This window comes from Thermobia domestica, chromosome 3, assembly GCF_964235325.1.
Source record: "Thermobia domestica chromosome 3, izTheDome1.hap1.1, whole genome shotgun sequence".
NCBI lineage: Eukaryota > Metazoa > Arthropoda > Insecta > Zygentoma > Lepismatidae > Thermobia > Thermobia domestica.
This window is the reverse complement of record NC_137456.1, coordinates 208,348,930-208,369,341: the sequence shown is the minus strand read 5'-3', so window position 1 is coordinate 208,369,341 and position 20,412 is coordinate 208,348,930. Positions and strand designations below refer to the sequence as shown.

The 20,412-nt window shown below is 34.8% G+C and overlaps 1 long non-coding RNA gene across 1 annotated transcript; it reads right to left on the bottom strand.

The window, feature by feature from the left end:
• Positions 1–14,443: 14,443 nt before the first annotated feature.
• LOC145681567 (uncharacterized) lies at positions 14,444–20,107 on the bottom strand. Its single transcript, XR_014130817.1, has 3 exons — positions 20,005–20,107; positions 19,331–19,381; positions 14,444–14,559 (listed from the first exon to the last, which is right to left on the bottom strand). It is a non-coding gene; the product is annotated as an uncharacterized LOC145681567 (long non-coding RNA).
• Positions 20,108–20,412: the final 305 nt, after the last annotated feature.

Here is a 20,412-nt window from a genome sequence, read left to right as displayed (position 1 = left end):
CTTAATAACCCCCCAAAAATGAAAGAAATTGGTTCAGCCGTATTAGCGTGATGAGCTAACAAAGGATTTGTACGTTCTCTTTTATATATATAGATGTGTAATTATTCATACGAGGTCTTGAAAGTCCTTTTTAAGTGTTCCGTTTTCGATTTGTAATTAAGTGATCCAGAAGATAGTCATTTTATTGTTTTTTTGTACTAATACACGGGTATGTATTAGAAAAATAACGGGAATGCAGTGTAATGCCCTGGGGGGACATTACAAGAGTTAAATATTGTTTCATAATTTATTGTTAATTATTTCATCTATTCAATGTCAACAATTTGTTATTGATTTTGTTATAGCTTTCTATAATGTTTAGTAATTCAATATTAATTTGAAGCATTGGTGAACATAATCTAATTCTGCACCTTAAAATTGTGCTGAAAAAAAGAAAAGGTGGATATGATACATTATCGTCTTTTGTTAAAAATAAATAAATAATAGTGATGGGTAAAATGATTCATCTCGGAGAATCGATTCATTTACTCTGATTCACTAAAATGATTTGATCATTTAATTCGTTCATATGAATTGGTCGTTTGTGCATTTCCTTCGCGCAAGTGAATTGGTTGGGAATTATCCGCGCATCTGTTTTGCGCAAATGAATTATTCGATCATATGAATTGAGTGGAAATTACTCGATCATATGAATCGCTTGGACTACTGCACTTCTTTTCTGCGCAACTTAATAAATTCCTTGTGAGGAAGTATAACTTAGTGTATCATCTTTGCCATATGACACGGCCAGCTTTGCGTTGGGGTGAGTTGAGTGGCTCGGGAACTTGTAAGCTTCAGTACTGTTATGAAGTTTCAATAGCGGTTGTTCTACTCCCATTTTTGTTATTTTTACATCCTGTTTTCATATTTAGGGTTTGAGGCAAAGACCAAAACTGTTGCAATCTCTACGTTTTTTTCTGTCAATTTCAGTTTTCGAGGATATATTTTGTTGAAATATACTCTATAAGATATTCACGGGATACGAGTAGTTATAACAATTTATTTTCAACTTCTTATTTTCGTACATATTAATATGAAGAAAAATATAGAGCTCTAAGTGGAGGGGCGGATCAAGGCAAATTCTTCACCTGGGCAAAGTAACTTTTTGCCGTCCCCTTCCCTAGTTCTATACATTATACATTTTATTACAGTGATTTTAATCATTTTATAACAGTGATTTTAATATTTAAACCCATTTTCTTAAAGAAAAATGAATCCTCTTATACAAGATATAGGTCCATTCTTCTATATGCCGAATTCTCAAATCTCCATTTGTCGATACAGCCCCCCTAGTACTATAAAACTGTCTTCTTCCATGGTGGAATGGAAGATCATGTAATTGACGTTACGTTATAAGAATATAAACCCAAAAAAATTAGTGGAAAACACGTTATAAAATTTACTTGTTGAGGCCCGTATTGGCGCACCGGGCCTTGGTCCGCCCCTGTTTTAGTTTAATGTATAGGCGACATTCATGCTTTTCGTTTGAAATACAGAAAGGATTATACAATGGGCCTGTAATGTTAAAATCATTTCTGGTGAGTATTATTTTCAAAAGTCATATACACTTTGTAAAGTACACATAGCGTTAATTGATTTCTTTCGTTGTAAGTCTTAGAGTAATGCCCTGCAGGGTAAAGAAGAGCTGGATGATTAAAGTAAACTGTTATCTCCCAATAATTTCTATTCTATCCCAGGGGTGCGTGGGGTCCCTGGTTTGATCTACTGTTAACTAAGTTTGTAGTGTACATCATTATGTCCGTGGGTTTTGTCGGGTACTCCCGTTTCCTCCCACACTCTCATTCCACTCACTCTTCCATCATCATTTACATGCCCTAATCATTCGTCTCCCTTTGCCTATAAGACATAATCGTGGGATTTTAAAGTGCGAGATTTCTATTTTATTCTAAAATATGTTCTATTTTATTCTTGACTGGCAGAAAATAATGATCTTTCTGAATTCCTTTGAACTAGAGAAGAAAAGGAGTTCAGTATAAAAAAAACTCTTGCAACCATACGTAGCACATTTTAATACTTAGACTTGAAACAAAAATACAGCTGCTTAAAGACGATTGCCTTTATCTTTGAATTTCATGTGGATAACAATACAGGGCTTTTCAGAAAGAGGAGGGGGAGGAGCAGGGTTTATTAAACAAGACCGTACATATGATATGTTTGAACCATAGGTAATTTGTGCGTAATAGCTAAACTCAGTCCTCTGAAGTAAATTGACAAATGATTATGTATTACAAAGACAAACGTAACACAGCTCCCAAGTTTCAAAATTATATTGTGTGTGAAAACAGTTAGTAGAATTAATTCTTTGCCACCTAAGTCCTAGAATCTGAAAGAAATTCAGAGGTAGTTCAATTTGAATTTCTCAACTCACAAATGAAAGTTGTGAATTTATTATGTGTTGAAGCAATGATGCTTACGCTTACATTACCCATACGCTGATGTTATATCAATACTTTTATTCCACATTTATCAAAAGTCTGGATTTCGATAATAATCCTAAAAGAAAGATAGACTGTAATCAGATTTTAGAAATCAACCCCGAAAGACAAGCTATGCAATACCATAGTCCTTTAAAGAAAATGAAGGAAAAATTTTCCACCTTCCTTTCCCCCAAGGGATTCACATTCATCGAGAAAATGAAATGAAATTTCTTTAGTTTAACGTCCCATGATTATGCTCTTTATGCTAGAGGAGACAGATTAATGAAAATGAAGGATTGTAAAATTAAGTTTTGAGCTCTCACTGCCATTTCAACCCAGAATCACGTACAGCAAAGGCAGATGCGCTAGCCAATAAGCCAACAGAGAGAACTTCCACAGTTCTTGAGTGGAAACGTATCGGAATTCTTCTTTGGCTAAAACTCGATAAAATAATTTATTTGTCAACCGATAAACATACACTTAAAACAAACACAAGCATCGTGAGCTTTAACTTGATTTACACTTACAGTTACAAGGTATTGTGAAGTATCTAAGCTATCAACCCTAAATTAATCCTTTAGCTATTGACATCTCATTCCTGCGTTTAACAGGGTGTTATTGTTTTATAATGCTATCGAATAAAAGTAATCAGTTTTATACAATCTGCTTAATACACGGTAGAAGCTCACTTACGTGCTGTGTTGTTCTTAAATTGTTAATTTCTATGCATATGTCATTATCCACAATACATCTGCATTACTGCAGGCATGGTGAACCATTCCTGCATTCAATAATAACTATATAATTTATGGCGTTCTTTATTAAGCGCAAAGAGATTAGGCTACTTACAACATGTAAACTGCAACTTTTAAAAAGCGTTGGATGCACTGCGTAACGCTCTCCGTTCCCCTGTTCCAACACGCTTATTTAGAAACTGATGTAAACACAACAGCAGCGCCATCCGCCAAAAACCGCACTTATATCCTACCTCAGGTAAGCAGACAGAAACAAATGGAAAATAAAGGAAAATGGAGGTCTTGAAAGTAAAACGCAGACAAATTCACTAGTCTTCAGAAGATACTGTCTATAATGTAGTGAGCAGAGTGGATCGGTAGGTCAGAGTGAGTCGGTGGGTCTCAGTGGGTCATGGTGGGTGGTGGGTCGCAGTGGGTCACATGCGGTTGACCCACGACCCATTGACACACTCAGAAAACTTGACCCACTGACCCACTCCATCTCTGATATCAACACTTTAAATGTGCACTATCACCTTGCAAAAAATGGCCCCGAAGTTCAATTACCAAAGTGTACTTTCTCCTTTTAAGTTCCGCAAAGTACGTCAACAGAAAAAATATTTCCCCAATGCAATTACACGAGCGAAAGAGTAATAGTTTCTATAAAAATATAGATATTCCTCCTGGAAATGGGATCTGACAAGTTCTTATCCAATCATGTATCAGTACGTAATTCTATGTAAACTCATGTCCAAAATGCTTGCCGCATATCTATAAGTGTCTTCTTGTAAGAATATAATTTGATAATGATTTTGCAGGGTACTTTTAATACTGCTACTATGTGTATACTCGGGAAATGCATATTTGTGGTTAATTTCATACGAATAGAAATATAAGTACGAAAATTAGAGTGCGTAAAACAAAATATTTCTACATAGACAAGAAAGTTTTATTTTTGTTTTATTATTCTTATTTACTGCTCTTTTGACATGAAATTTGCCACATGCATGTCTATGCCGATTATACACATACTAACATTATAAGAAATACCAAGCGAATTCGTTATCAAATTATATTCCTACAACAACATATCTATAGACACGCAACAATAATTTTGGACATGAGTGTACATTAATTAACAAATGTGAAAAGTATATTTCATATTTAATTTTAACTTTGTTTCTATAGCAGAGATATTGTATACTAAATATCAAAAATATTCGTCCAGTAAAGATAGGATTGAGAAAAGAACAAATTAGTAAAAGCTGAAATTTGGTAAGGAAGTAGGGGAATGTGTCAGGAATAACATACTAAAAGTCCCCAAAAATCCCACTGTAGCTTTCGCCGCAATTTTGAAAAATGGCCGCCATCTTTAGTCGACGACAAGAAATTTATGGAAATCGCGACTCTTCACGTTTATTCCTCTAGTTACGGTTTTAATTATCAGAAGGAATGGATCATGTATGGTTCGAAAGCCTGGAAGACAGGCAATCTAAATAAATAACATATATGCCCATCGTACAAAATTGCTAGAAGAAGAGGAAGAAGAAAAGAGCTTTTTATTAATGAAAGGCATATTTTCAGAAATCATGGATAGTTTGCAACACTGATAGTTGTTGTATATCAACAAAACAACACCAACATATGCCTTTGATATTTATCTCAAACGTAGTCAACAGCGACACAGATATGTGCAATACAAAGCTGAGAAAAAATGATAATCAATATTACTTTCTGACCTCTCTGTACAAAAGTGCATAAGGTAATATTCACTTTCACGGCTCTAGTCACCTGTTATTACATAGGACCAAGAGTTAAATATCACTGTAAATCTTAAACTTAAATTCGAACGCGTTAACATATACTAATCGAGCCCAATCTGTGGAAAAATGGTAAAACCCAAAATTTCAGAATTAAACGTGATTTTTATATAAATTATTTAAAATAAAATTTGCAACACTGATAATTATCGCATACTAACAAAATTCACCAACGTTTTCGCTATCATAATTATTAATTTACATTAAAAATGGCGTAGATTTTTCCAATGGAGTAAACTTTTATGACAGTTTTACACCACGTAAATACAACACAAAAATAATTTATTGACAGCATTAGAAAGAAGCAGAATTGGTACTTTGCTTGCGTGGGAAATCCGTAATTCACACACTTAAAATCACCCTCAACTACAATAGTCATTTGAATGTAATTTTGTTTTCAAAAGTCCTGTTTGTAACTAGAATGTAATTTTCCTTCTAGTATTCTTGAAATCAAACTTAATGTTTAAATTAGACGTTAGTATGCACTTTAAGAACATCTTTGTAACTAGTCCATTCAGTCTTAGTTTCTTAGAAATCAATTAGACAATCATTATTATCTCGTTCATCATCTTGGTCTTCATCATTTGGTTGTGCGTTCATACATCCAATTCCTCGACACTGACGACATAAATTTGAGCACACAATTCCTGCTTTCAGACAACCCCACATACGTTCACAAGCCTTTTTACAGTTACAGAACATTAAATGCATGACATTGTACGGAGCGGATTCCATGGTCATTCTTACTGCTACAGGAATATCTCCTAATGTTTTCCATCCATATTCAGTCGCTCGCATATAATTTCAACGACACAATTGAATCTGATGATACGCTCTCAAGATATGATGTTTCGCAGCATCACTGGTGGGTGGTAATGTTGCTAATTGTATTCCATTCTGAATGGGGCAGCGACTTACTGCACGGATGTATGAAAGATGCCGGAGTTCTTCCAATGAGATCAGTTGCTGGACAATCGTAGAGTTTTAATAGAAATGATGTGGTAGCTTCAATCAGAGATTGTACACTAGCGTTATCATGGTTGAAAACTTCAAGGGATCGGCATAAATCTTCCCGTTTTTGAAGTAATCGCAATGCGTTTTTCTTTCCCTGTCTACACAAACCACATGATGTATCGCATCCAGTTAAAGCATGGTAACTGAGCACAACAGGTAGTACATTTGCCAATGTATCTTGCAACTTCTTAGTACTAAATTCTTTTGTCACTTCTTGTTCACGTCCTGGTTTTCGAAAAGTGATGTCGTACTGATTATTACCTTTTGCTTGCAATTAAAATATCAACATCCTCACCAATTACTACGACGTGCCTGCAAGGATTTAAAGACTTGGCTACTGCAGGTTTAGCTATAAGTGCGTCAGCATCACTTCTTGCTTGCTGGGTTTGAATTCCAACTTGTATCAAATGAACGATCAATTCACGGATGAAACAATCCTTGTTTTTGGAATTACCCAAGAATTTATCTTTTATAGTTGATAATATGGTTTCATTTGTGAATCACACCAAAGCTGAGTGAACCTTTGGCTGACGTCGTTCTCGTTCAGCGGCTTTTGTACAGTTTTCAGTGCTATACCCATCAAAAATAACGGTTGCTCTCGTTCCAAAGTTTGTGAGTACATAGGATACATATGAATTGTACACGTCAAGGTATGTTCCATGTTGTGGTCAAGCAACATGATGTAGAAGCCAGCCTCCATCTATAACGTACACAGAATTTTCAATTTGAATTTTAGAATCTGTCCCATATTCAAACGTGTCATACAAAGCTGACTTTTTCGTTTCCCTCATGGACATTTCTGTGAAGAGAGAAAGTGGATAGGGTGCAAGCTCGTAAGCAAAACACTGTCGGAGTTATTCTTCAGACTTCACTACGCATATAATTCGGTTGAAGATTTGCATGGTGTTTACAGCCAGTATCTCATCACTGATGCGCACTGCATTGTGCATTGCGAATAGTGGGTTAACTTTATCTTTTTGTTTAAGTTTCACATTTCCAAACGTCTGTCCAAACATTCCTTCCATAGCAGCCAATCTGATTCCCTTAGCTTTATCACAGTTGACCATTTCATTATCTACCATGCCAGTGCTTAGGAATGCGGATACGTAGGGAATGGAGAATGCCGGGAAAACGATCACAAGGATTTCTCTACATGTAATATATCACGTGATTGATTGCTTTGATACTGTTCCGTATGCCGACCACTGTGAATTTCATCCGTATATTTGCTTAATAGTTTTTCGAAACATTCTCGTAGGTGGCACGCTGTTTTTACACTTGATATTACCGTACTTTATATTACCCACACCCATCTAGATATTACCTTTTTAGTCATGCCTCTCCTTTGGGTCACTCCACCACTGCTCTTCATTGCTCTCATTAAAACCTGCTCAATCGTCATATCAGACCATGTACCACTCCAAAATATATCTTTCCTCCGAATAGTGAAATACCCGCCTCTTGTAAATAGCTGGAAAAGGTTGGAGGATCCATTTCATCCTCCAACAACAACATTTCCTGTAAGTACAGATGTGCGTATTTGGCATACAAAAGATGCCCAGCTGCATGGAAATATTGTAACATTTCTCGTATGCAACGAAGATGAAGATTCCAGTCTCCACTTCTTTCGGCACGAATGAAAAGACGCATAATTTCTACAAGCTGAAAGTACAGAAGAAACAACTTACAGGTACGGCTTTTTTCTGCAGCGGCGTCCATGAATAATTTCAGGTCATTTGCAATCTTCATTCTATTTGAGTTGTTGAACAACTACATCAACATTGATATCTTCTTCAGTCATTAGAAGAATTATAGACACCTCTCAATTGACGCACAAACTCTTCAGTGCCGTCTAATTTATATATATATATATATATATATATATATATATATATTTCAATTGCTGTGTTAAGAAAATGAGCTCGCAAAGCACGAGCATAAGAATGGCCTGACATCATCTGTGGAATGGAGTTACTAGCATACACACAAGACCAAAGTTCTTCAATGCCACTACTTTTCATTATATATGCAACTGCTCTCATAAATGACATTGATGTGTGAAAACTCCCAAGTCTAAAAACCACCGATGATAATTCACCAGAATTTCTACATGCTGCTTTAAATGTCACTTGCTTTAGCATACAAACGTTGATCGAACGTGACTAAGCACTTTTTGCTTGTTTGCTGCACATTTTTTGCTGGCAAACATAAGCGCCGAGTATATAGCATCCGTGCTTGTTGGCTGAAGATTGATAAAAGGTAGAATCGAAAGGTACTTTAGATGTTTGGTAGTTACTGTTGTTGCTTGTCATTAGCTGCATGAATCCATTTCAATTCGGACAACTTAGCGTCTTCAACCACTTGAGTATCATCCATGTTATATCGTACAGAAGGTGGGTATGAGCTTGGATATTCAGAGCACGAAGGTGTCTTATATCTTAAGTGATTAAATCCGAAAGGCCATCACCATTGCGTGTGTACGTTAAAAGTTGTACCTTCTATTCATTGTTTGACAGTGTACGTTCTTTGATCCGAGGTATTGACTCACATCCCTGGATGCTTTCCTTAGGAGTAACACACATAATACTACCCATTGCATGAAAAGTTTCATACCCACCAACTGTACGAATATTGTGGTCAGAGTTATCAAATACAAACTGTTGAAACGCAGAAGGCTTAGGAGGAGTTGGTCCATGTGATATCGCAGAGTCTTCATACGTTAGCACTTCCGAGTACGCCAGACATAGTCCCATATGATATAACATATCAATTAAGTGGCGGGACCCAAACTGTTTGAGCAAATGAACACCAAGTGATAACTGAATAGTAGATATAAAAGACCGTGGTCTAGCTATACTGATGATGGCATGACTAATAACGAGGCTCTTGGTTTCAGTATCCTGATAATGGACATGATACTGTGGGGCAAATAATTCCTTCAGAAATGTAGTTAGTGATTGTGGAATGTCCTTATGTGAGTATTTTTAAAAATAATCTGCAGGAGGATACTTGTCCAAGTCGAATGCTTTGAGACGAATGTCTTCTCTGATGAAAGAAGCAGCTGTTCGAATTATACGCAAACACTCTTTGTCTTCATTATTCTTTATCCGCTTAGTATCCCACTTTTCAGTAAGAATTCTGTTTCCGCATCCGTTCAGGCATAGTACGGGGGATTTCCCTTTCACACATGTAACAACTAATCTGTCTCCAAAATAAAAAATAACTTTTCGTTTCAACCACTTATCGAATGTGCATTCTGCGTTCTCTGGGAGGAATTCTTTGATCTTTGTTTGTAGTTCTTGAAGGGAGAACTGACACTCTTCACTTTCTTGGATGTATTCACAAAGACACTCAAACGATTCGGTATTTTCACTGCACTAAGGTCTATCTGTTGAACAAGTGGTGGGTTGTTTCATAAACTGACTGAAGCAAGTATGGTAATATCTTACTTCCGCTGCTGGAAGGTCTACCACACTTCTAACTCTGAGTGAAACATTCTCTGCACTGGCATCTCCTCGTTTAGCACATGCATCTAGAATTTGAGATTGCGCTTTCAGTCACTGCACATTAGAAACTGACTTCTTTTTGTCACGTGATGCCTTACTGTCGACAATATAAATACAGTCTTGTCTACAAAATAAACAATTTACTTTAAAATTGAATGTGCTTTCTTGCGATCTCAATCTCTTAGCTTCAGGTTGTGATGTTTGTGACGTTGGTGATGTTTGTGAAGCACATGCGGCAGCAATGATACTTTCTGGAGTGTACGACTTTCTACAATTTACATGGACGCACACAGAAGTTTTGTCCTGCAACACTGCATGAACACTGTCCCCTCGACGAATGCTGCTACGAATAATGGTTTCTAGGCCTCTGGTAACAATGACGCTCTTCTTCAAGTATAATGTTCTTGTTACATAGGATACATCTCTCTACTACATCCATAGTTGATATGAAGTCTTCTACGTATGCAACGAGCCACGTTCATTTAATGGCGTCACAAAAGTCGTCTGCAACAAAATGAAATGGCTCTTTAATATAACTTCTTGCTCATAGTATACACACTTACAATTAATTTGGCGTGGCTCAGGTTAAAATGTTTCTGCAAAATTTAAAAACTGCAAAAAGTTGTAATCTGCAAAAGAATTTACAATATTACTGACTTCTGGATTTCCGGATATGATGTCGAAGGAAAGAAAAATAACGCTATTTTATTTTTTTAAATAGAAAACTTAGTACAATAACAAACATAATTTTAAAAATATAAGTCATTACACAATACTGGGTTTACCACTGAAGAAACAGTAATTTAATTTTTTTTCAAGGCCAAGTGGGGCTATGTAGAAAATAAGTTCAATTAGTTAATCCAGTATTGTATAATCAACGCGGATGATGATGATGACACGGTACTGGATTAACTAATTGGACTTCTTTTCTATATTGCATGGTGTCTTTTGCTAAAGAAACAAAATCAACTTAAGTTTGAGGGTAGTTACTAATTATTACAGTGTACTTGTAATGCGAGCAAGCGTTGTAGAAACGTTCCATTTCGAGCCCTAATGAAGAGCTAGTTTTGGCCTGACGTAAAGGTTGCAAGCTCTTTCCGGGTGTAGTTAAATTTGCATTTCAGTCGTGACGTAATGTCACGTGGTAATTAGTCCACTTTACACACACACAACTTTATTGATAAAAAGTAATTTACTTACGTTACGAAGCATAGTTGAGCGAGTATCACCGAGCGAACGGGATTAAAAACCCTGTAGGGGTCGTTTTATTCCACCTTTGCCTCCATGATAATACCACGTGACATTACGTCACGCTTGGGTGGTGCAACTTGCATGTACTCTTTCCACATTCCTTTCCGGAACAATTAAAGAACACAAAGCAAACATTCAATGTAGTCCTTTAATATTAACCATAATGTTTAAACTGTTATTTTTCATTTCACTAAATTCATTATATTACACATAGTACGTCTTACTTTACTTTTATGTATGTCTTTTATTGAACGAAACAACAAATGTTGTTAGTTTAAACCATATAACCTATACACGTACCTGCGAAATTTCTCTTTCCAGGAATCACTTTTAGTCCTTTCATGTCAGCTACACTACCTTAGTCTCTGCACGTTTATGAAACAAATTGTCAAATAATTTTATTACAATCGTATTATCCCGTCCACTGAATAAAAGATCAATTATTAGAAGCCACCTTCATTTCTTCCCGCCTAGACTCGGTCTCTCCCGCCGAATGACTAATCACTGTAGTATATTGCTTCTTCCTCTTGCTTCTCAGAATAGATTAACCATACTGTACGGAAGATAAATTTTGATTCTTTCTTTATCTCAATACCTCCTTCGAATGTACATTTCTTAAAATTTACAATGATATATAACTCTTGATCATATGTAATGACAGACGGTGACTAGAGCCGTGAAAGTCAATGTCACCTTATCCACTTTTGTACAGCGAGGTCAGAAAGTAATATTGGTTATCATTTTTTCTCAGCTTATATTGTACAGATCTGTGTCATTGTTGGGTATGTTTGACAAAAATATCAAGGATATCTGTTGGTATTGTTTTGCTGATGTGCAATAACTGTCAGTGTTGCAGACTTCCCATGATTTCTGAAAATATACCTTTTATTTATAAAAAAAAACTGTTTTCTTCTTCCTTTTCTTCTAGAAATTTAGAACGATGGGCATATACGTTATTTATTTAGGTGGTCTGTCTTTCAAGTTTTCCAACTATCATGTATGATTCATGCCTTTCTGATGATTAGAACGGTGACTAGAGGAACAGACGTAGAGTGTGACGATTTCCATAAATTCCTTCGTTGTCGTCTAAAGATGGCAGCTATTTTTCAAAATTGCGGGAAAAGCTACAGTGGGATTTTAGGGGACTTTTAGTATGTTATTCTTGACAATTTCCCCTGCTTCCACACCAATTTCCAGCTTGTTACTAATTTGTTCCCATCTTTCCTAAAAAATGAGGTATCTTTACTGGACTATATCTAATGACTTTTCTTGCAAGCTGCAATTACAAAATATTGCGTTGTTGTTCTGAAACTTTTTTGAAAGGCGAGTACTACTATCCAATATTACGATTGATTAAGAAAATGGAAGAAAAAAATAAGAAGAAAAAATAACCTAGTCTGTGGTTACTTTCGAAATTTCTACGTAGATGACGTCAAATCGACTGTTTAGTTCCGTCGTCGTGTATTAGAGGCGCTACTGTCGCCAATTTTCCAACTTTTCACGGAGTTTGCAGTCTGTATATTCTAGTCTGTGTTATGAAACAATTTGTATACGTATAAAAATACAGATGAAATTAATGAATTATCAACTAAACAAATGTTATAGGCAAGCGACAAAAATGAAAAGAAATGTAACAAAGACATAAACGTAGACGCACAAAATAATAATATTTCTAATAAAATACATCTATAAAGGGTTCCTCTTGTGTAATGTGTAGGGCGTGTCACGTGCCAAGTTCCAATAGTAATCTGCAAGAATTGACGCACTAGATTTTCCTTTGTATCGTTGCTCCAAAATCTGAATTAATTGGTTTCGAGAAAAAAAAACAGATAACTATGCAGGAATTTCACTTTCAGCGACATATTGCAACGCATAGTATGCAACTTTGTCATTAATTTCTCAACTAGTTACACACAATTGGCACACTTTTTATTTCCCAAAAAGTTTCCTGAGACACACTTAAGTGAATTCCAGTTCTTTTTTCTCTGCTTCATTTAACGGATTATGTTATCATCTTTCATCAGCTCACGTATCTAGTGAGGATGGGGATATCAGTACAGCGTCTGAGATATTTGGGGACTTTTCATGGAGATACTTAAATCCTTGCCCTTTCTTTTTGAATCCTTCTTTCAAATACCTTCGTAAGGCCCGATTTAATATGGAAGGAGACAAACATTTTCTTGGGATCGACAAGAGGTTTGTATTTCATATTCCTATTTCCTTGAGTAAGGGATCCGCGAGTAGGCCATTCTATTTGTGTATAGTTCTTTTCATTGCTCTACTGTTCCATTTACAAAGAAAACAACTGTACTTTGTGTAGCCTAACTGTGACACTAACACCAAACCTATCACATTCAAATCTCTATGTTCCACTTATGCTCATCATATCTCACTTTTTGCAGCAGGAGTTTTAAATTTTTAATAAGCTTCTTTCAAGTATTATGAATATCCAACTGGAATGGAAGAGCATGTACTACCGCTGTGGAGGAAGACACACTGCATGCTTGCTTCTGACGAGTCCAAGAATAACCGTCACTGATTTAGGCCTGTATACTGTATTTGTTGTGCCTGCATCAGTTCTACATTATATGCAATCATCACTAATGCTGTAAAAGTTTTAAAAAGGTATACCATGGTATAATTTAGTTCTTTTTTTTTTTAAATAAGATTCCTTTCTTTGAAGCCTTTGAAGATGGAAGCTCAGTTTATTGTTGGGTAAGTTCAAGTCTCCAACAAATTCATTCAGTTCCTCCTGAGTAATCGAAATATTCTCTGGCACATTTGCTGTATGTAGGATTCCAGATAACAGAAAGTAGTTGTTACAAGGATGTTGTAAATTTGTTACATCAAGCCTGCAAGTTTGGCCTCAAACTTATTATGACAAGCCTATATCAAGATTGATCAAGAAACAAAATATACTCACGCAAGGTTGTTATATCAAGATGACTGCAAGCGTGCTCCTCCTCAAGCTTGTTATATCAAGTATATATATAACAAGTTCGTCATCCCTTAAGCTTGTTTCATGCTTGTCATCTCAATCTTGATACGAACTTAAATTATTTCTGCACGTGAGAGTGTAGTTGATTTAATTGGTTTCGTTTAGTATAATGATTTATGTGAAATTCATTTCTGATTTCTTTTCTTTTCGACTGTCATCTGAGGAGATTTTCCAATTAAACCTCTATTGTATTTTATCAAAATATTGCACAAATCATAATTGCTTTTAATCACTGTATACATAATATTTCTATAAAATTTTTAAAAAAGTATGGTAGAGGTTTAATTGTAAAACTTTCAAGTAATAACCGAAAACCAACGAAAATAAAAATGAATTTCACATGAAGCATTATACTAAATAAAGCCAACCAGATCAACCAGTCTGTCACGTGTAGAAATAATTTCAGTTCGTCTCAATCTTTTAATAATAAGCTTAAGAGGTGAAAGCATGTTATATGTGATCATGAAATATTAACAAAAATTATCTATATATTCTAAGCAATAACTGTAATAATGATAAGTTGAATGAAAACAGTTTAGCTTCTTATATAATGCTATTTATTGAAGTTTCCTTTCTAAAATTGTTACGAACGTAGAAAAGTTAAATATAAAATTTATTTACAAAAGTTTTATATACTTACAAACGTCATTATTTACATATAAAATTGATTTACATAACTTGTATAAAGTGTTGGAAGTTTCGAGTCATTTTTTAAGTTCATTCAAGTCATCTACTGGTGCTCCTGAATTTCTTCGGTCTCTGCAAAATAATAACGACCATAAATACGAATAGAAGCATACGTAATTGATTGGATAGTTAAGAAATAAAAGAATATGATTTATCTTGCAAATAAATTAACAGAAAATAATTAATCAATTTTTGTTTTGCGGGCCGGGTTGGCTCAGTGGTAGAGCGATCACCTCTGGTGTATAGGGTTTCTGGTTCGATCCTAACTCTCGCCAAGTAAACTTTGTGGTGAGCAAACGCTGTGAACGTGGGTTCTGTCATTTCATCCCACTTCCTTCATTGTCTCCCATATCATCATCACTGTCTCCTTTAACATCGGTGCATAATTGCGGGACGTGAAACTAAAAAATAATTTTTATAATTTCTTTATAGTAGTGGTGTCAAACTTGTCACCTTTTTCTGACTCTCGCTTCTCAAACCCAGTGACTCATATCTCATCAGATGAATGGAGTGATATATTACCGTTACTGTAATTGTATCGCTGATTTGAGAAACGTCATAAGTTATCCATATGCCGAAAATGCGTTTGCATACAGCATTGATTCCTGAAGGGTAGCTACACTGTTGGGATGTGATATGTCAGAAGTCACGCTAATAGTTCGAGCAATATTGAGCTGCAACAAGTGTCCCTAAGTTGAGAAACGTCACAAATCATTGACTTACGGTATTTTTTGGCATTATTGACTTACGGCATTTCTCAAATCAGCGATTCAGTTATAAGTCCATTTCGCTTTGGTCTGATTTTTATCTTTTACTTACTTATCGGTGCAGACTGTTATTTGCTATTTAGCTCATTTATTTAAATGGGGAATTATTTTCTGTTGTCTCTGAATGATATGGATTTTATTGTTGTGATTTTACTGATTTCTTCTTCAAGTGTAGTCAAATGCCCCTTGTTTTTTCATAATTAACTTTCATTATATACATATTTAATATTACTTATATTAAAGTTGATTAGTAAACATGAAAATTATTTGTAACATTTTTCATGAAATGAGGAACATTTACATAGAAGAAATCAGTAAAATCAAACTAGTTCATTAAAAAAAAAAAAAAAAAAAACACGCAAAATTCTCCATATAAATCAATGATCTAAGAAACAAAGTTGGACGAGGATTTAACAACTCCAAATTAATTTCAAAGCTAGAATGAGGAGTATATACGGAACTTCATATTGGATATCTCTAATCTGTGTTGTCAAATTTCACTGAGCGAATACAACCGTCTTCCTATCCAATCAACATTTGGCATACTTCAGGAAACTTATTGTATTTTATAGAGGACAAAATGGCCATTTACCGGGAGGTGGATAAATTTTGTAAGAGTGTGATGTATGATGGTATGTTTGAAATGGGGGCTAACCATCGACACATTAGCGTAAAAGATAGTAACTTTATTCACTTATGTTGTGGGTCCCGGTAAATGTCAACGTTGCACTTTCGTTTAACATTGGGCGTATAAGTAGTGTATGGTCCAAACGGCTCGTCCGATTTAAAAAAAAAAAAAAATCCGTCACTTTAGATTGAAAACACATTTGGAGACGATTTTTTCTCTTATATTTTGTTGTAACTCTGATAAGGACAGTGTTACCCTGCCAGGGGACTTTTGAGACACCTTGTACTTTATTCATTATCTACACATAATAGGTCCTTTATGCTTCTTGTAAGTGTATATGCAATTCTGTTTGTGGTTATTGTTTTCAAATGGCTGAATGGTTGAATACTGAACTATAACTGATTTTAATCGTATTTATCTCAGAAGGAATGCCAAGGAATTCAGAAAGCGAGTGAATTATGAGCAGCTGCACTGACAGCCAAACATAGAAAAAAGTACATAAAGAATACCGAAGGAAGTATGTAATTTCAGTCAAATCAAGAAGGATATGCAATCGAGAATACCGTCCGATGAAGAGACATCTGCAAGTATTCTGTGTTCAAATTCATCAGCACTTCATTTTGCTCTTAACTGTTTGTTTGTGGTGAGCCTGATGGATATGACGGTAAGTGGAAGGATCACTGTCCATTTCCACTAAAAGCTAATACTTTTCAAGAAACAATATTGAAATTATGTGAAGAACGCAATAATGATTGAACCATGACTGTAAAAAGTTGTATTGAATATGCCAGAGATTTGTTTGCGAAAGACGAAGTGTACCAGACTACTTGCAATGTAAATTTTAGAACAGGAAATGGGATTCCAGGAAAGATGATAAAGCGTATGTCATCAGGTGAATACGAACCGAAGAAAAAGGCAGACCCATGCAGACTGAAAGAGATTATGCTTTCTTGTGAGTAGTTGAGTATTTGGGTATAATGTGCCGCTATTCTAGACTTGCACCATAGTGCATTACAGGATATGTAAATTGGCAATAAGGATTTTGGTACGCATCTAAAGATAAAAACTTTTAATATAGGGCCTATATAAATTTTTCTAATCGAAAAAATATAAAATAAATAAAGCGGAGTTATAATTGAAATGCAAGATAGTGAGTTTTAGAATATAATAATTATATGCATTGCTAAATAAAAGCAGATTCGGAGAGACTTTCTCTCCCTCAATGTCCATCGCCATATCTACAATGAGGTAAAGAATATTACAAAATGTAAAACAAAGTATTTAACTGTAAATAAAATTCAATAGCTATTCCGAAATTCTTATACATAGATTTCATGACAACTACTAACCTATGAATATATATGTATAATCTTCAGGATCGTGTATTATAAATGATTATTAATCTAAGTTAAGCTATGGACATGGAACATCAGCTAACAATTTATTTTAGGAATGATCTTCAAGTTGAATAATGCAGGTACATATATACAGTGGGCCAAAAAAGTTTCCGTACATATGTTTTCCGGTTATGTATTGTAATATATCTTACAAACTACAGAAAGAAAACAATAATTTCTTTGAGTTTTCTACAAAGAACTCCATAATAAGCATATTCATAAGAAAAAAAACATTTGGAATCTATAATTCAGAAGAAAATCAAACACGCACGAAATACTGACCATATTACAAATCAAAAAAGTTTCCGTACACATAAAGAAATGCATATAAATAGGGGCACCACTTTGCGTTTCGACCGCAGTTAGTGATGAATTTGGCCTCATTTGGCCTTAAGTACTTCTCGCATTCGTTTTTGCATTGCAGTGACCAACTTTGGTGTAGTTGCAGGGGAGATGTTCCTCCATTCTTATCGTAATGCATTTTTCAACTAGTCCTTGTTTCTAATATTGTGTTTCCTAATGCACATCCCTAATTCATCCCTCAGATGCTCAATAGGATAACAGTCAGGAGATTATGGAGGAGTATGAAGTTGTTTCGGCTCATTATATGACAACCACTCTTTCACTTTTCGATCAGTATATTTAGGGTCGTTATCTTGCTGGAATATAAAAAGAGGCTCCCATATTCAGTTCGTTTGCGCTGTCGTGAAGATTCTGTTTCAAAATGCTTAAGTAAACATGTTAGTCCATTGTACCTTCGATAAAATCTAAATTTCTTAATATAACTGCACTCGTGCACCACGAGAAGAGCACACCACCGCCTCCATGCTTCACAGTAGAATACAGATGTTTCGGTTCCATGTGCATATTTGGCTTCCTCCACACAATAACTCTTACGTCGGATCCATGAATGTTGGATTTGCTTTCATCACTAAATAAAACAAAGTTCCAGATGGTAATTGGCTTGTCCACATGAGCTTTTGAAAACTCTACACATTTCTTGGCGTTTGCTTTACTAACATATGGTTTCTTTATGTCTACGCGAGAGTTGTAGCTCGCTTTTCTGATGACAGTGCGAACTGTTTTCGGAAACATTTGTACACCATAGTCAGTTTCAAGCACACAAGCTAGTTTTGGAGCTTTTGTTTTGGGTTCATTTTGGATAGTTCTTAAAATAACACATTTATGTTTATCTTTTAGCTTTGTTAAATGGCCATTGCACGGTCGATCTTTGCAACTATTTGTTGCAATACACCTATTTAGAATCTATTGTAGTATAGAATGTGATTTCTTTACTATCTCTGCTATGTTTCTAAGAGATTTACCTTCTTGTCTTAATTTTACTATTAGTTCACGTATTCGAATTGGCACTTCTATTTTGACGAGTCGGTTTACTGCCTCTGTAGGTCTTCCGTGCCCAAATTTAACTGCAGTAGTAATTTATCACTAATAGAGCGCGCTAGTATTATCTGTAGCCACTGAAAACACTGTTTGGTGGTGTTTTGCTTAATTCTTTTTGTATTTGTGTTGTGTACGGAAACATTTTTTGATCTCAATTTTCAGCAACTTAATTTGAATCGTTAGTTATACTATCGGTGTATTCAATACCATCACTATAATGTGTACAATTTACAAGTAGACACGAACAAATTCAGTTAATGTAATTGGGTTATAGTATTTATTTATTTTAAGATATTATAACATTTTGAAATTACCAATCTCTGGTGTACGGAAACTTATTTGACCCACTGTATATGCATCTCTTGTTCATAATCGGAATACAAATATGTCTAGGTGCAAGTGATTGATCTGAAAGATAGAAAAATATATATTAGGTTAATCTACGAATGGGAATATATATATATATATATATATATATATATATATATATATATATATATATATATATATATATATATATATATATATATATATATAATGGATATAATAATAATATAGATATAAAGTAAAGGAAGTAAGAATGAATCAAAATAAATAAAACAGTAGTATATATATACTAGAAAGAAGGAAAAATAAAAATATATATTTACCACTTCATATTATGTTGGATCCGATGGGAAGAGGTGTAGATCGTCGTATACCTGAAATGAAGAAGAGGGATTCATTAATATATATACAGTAGAGCGTCGATTATCCGAACGTCGGTCAACCGAACGACCGCTTAACCGAACTGTGTGCTCGCTTGCACCTGTTACTCTCCCACCCTAGCGCCCATCGTCCCCCTCACTCCCAAACCAAGTTTCCCACAGTAGTCGCCGCACTGAGCCCGCTGGCGGAACATTGCTTCTAATGGGGCCTTCATAAGGCACTGCTGACCGGCCCCGCTAAAGTTGCCTTTGTATGTTACTTTGTAATACTTAAAGAGATGCCTGTTTTTATGAATAAATTTACTGTACAGTACTTCTTTTTGTCAAATAAACATGTACAGTTCGATTATAAGAACAAACCAGTTTTTCGAAAACCCATGTCCCCCAATTACTTCGGATAATCGACGCTCTACTGTATATATATATATATATATATATATATATATATATATATATATATATATATATATATATATATATATATATATATATATATATATATATATATATATATATATATTAACATTTACTCTATAACATATTTATTTATCGGCGACAATAATCAGCTAACTGTAATAATTTTGAAACAGGAAATAAATAATGAGAATTGTACTTACCTGGTATATGTTATTGAACCAAAATATAAACTTTCACCTATTGAAATCTTAGTTCTTAAATTTAATTTTTCTGATTTATGATAGATTGAGTTGTATATTTATAGACGTTTACGTTTGGTGACGAGGTTTCCATAGTTTCATATATAACGTTCTAATATATTTCTCTAAGCTATTGTTTTCTTCTCATCACTTCGAACCTTCGATATTTAGGAGTTTTCCCGCAAGTGAGATGGAGACTTCCCAAATGGGCCAACATTTTCCAACGATTCCAACGTTTGGATTAGACCCTACAATTTAATTATTATTGTTGTGATATTACAATACGATGAATTCCCAAATAACAACGAGACGCGTCTATGTGAAGAGAATATATCCCAACAATAATGACTAAATGAAATATTCAGAATA